The following is a 1,638-nucleotide window of genomic DNA, read 5'->3' as shown; positions in this document are numbered from 1 at the left end:
GCTGAGACCTGCCAGAGCCCGGTGAGGCTTCCACCACCATTGGATCCCCCTGACTTTGCACCCACCAGCCTGTGATGGTCCTGAATTCTCCATCATTGCACAGGACTGCGTGAGTCTGAAGAGGCACTCGTGGACTAGTATTGGACCATGGCCGTGATTGGACTGGGCTGGGATGTTTGCTTGATAGAAAGCTCCTTCAGACACATGCACGAGTGTCACTGAATTTGTGTCTCTAGACCACCCAGCCTCACACACTGAGCGCTGACGGCTGGGGCATCTGGCTGTGTCCAGGGCTGAAATGTGTTCCCTCACTTACACGTGGACCTGAAGGTCCTGTTTGTGCCCATCGCACCCAAGTCCACTAGGAAAGCAGGTTGGCGTGGAGCCCATCGGGTAAAGGGGTTGCACCTTGGGGCCCACCCACAGCTCCCACCACCCCTCTGGGGTTCATGAAGCATTAGCAGACTTCAGAGACTGGCTTGAGGGAAAGTTAGTGGATTCATAACAGGAATAGACTGAAAATTCACAGGCAACCAAAACATCTGTGTAGGTCTCTCCAATCTCACTGATGTCTGCCCTGGCCTCCCTTGGCTTATACCTTCTTGAATTTGTTCAACAGCTAGTATTGTAGACCAAAGACATCAGTCCACTCAAAGAAAGCCACTGCCACCAAGTGGACGCTGACTCACAGCAACCCTACAGGACAGGGTAGAACTGGCCCATGGGTGTCCAATATGATAACTCTTTACAGGAGTGGCAAGCCCCAGGAAAATTCAGATCCTCTCTTTGCACATAGTGGGCATCTGGTCAATCGAGATGGTCTACAGACCCCGTCTTTCCTTCATTACAATTCAAATTTGGTTGTCCGGCACACCAACTGTAGTTCATGGAAAGTCTCTCTCCTCACTATGCCAACCTGGCCCTTGGGCCCATTGAGGATGAAGATCAGAAAAGGAGATGGAAAAAGACCAATTACATGACGGAACACTGAAGGAAGCAGGAGCGGTTTAGAACCACTTTGCTGGTTTGACCCTCATCCTCAGACAATGGAGTCCTTGATACCGAGCAGCAGCTGTGACGAGGCAGCAGCGATGTCTGAGGCCAAGTCTCTTCTCTGAGTTGAGTGAGTCATAACCCCATCATTGATTATGCCGAGTCAGATGCAGAGACTCCCAGAAGCCAGAGAAACCAATCTGAGCAAGCGCTCCTCTCCAGCTCAACCTCTTCCAGGCTCCTCTTTCTGGACCCGAGACAGCAGAGCCAGCGAGGGATCCGGCAGAGAGAGGAACCTATGTAGTGACTGGTGTCTGATACATATACTTGACACACACGGAGGTTTAACACACACACTCAGGCTAATGTGTATGTAGGGAGCCCTGGGGCAAGTGGGTAGACCTCGGCTGCTAGCCAAAAGGTCGATGCTTCAAACCCTCCAGCCACCCGAGGGAGAAAGACAGGGTCATCTGCCTCCGTAAAGGTCACAGCCTCAGGTTGTCCTGCAAGGTCTCCATGAGCCAAAGTCAACTGGATGGCCACCGACAGGGCTGGACGTGTTGTATAAATGTGGGAGCTTCAAAAAGTGAGAGGGAGAAAGACTGGGCCTCTCGAAGCCACCTCACAGAGAGCTTTATCTCTGTA

The sequence above is a fragment of the Echinops telfairi genome, unplaced genomic scaffold (assembly GCF_000313985.2).
Source record: "Echinops telfairi isolate 266 unplaced genomic scaffold, ASM31398v2 ScPeMD7_23;HRSCAF=83, whole genome shotgun sequence".
Lineage (NCBI taxonomy): Eukaryota > Metazoa > Chordata > Mammalia > Afrosoricida > Tenrecidae > Echinops > Echinops telfairi.
Note: the sequence above shows the minus strand (reverse complement) of the source record.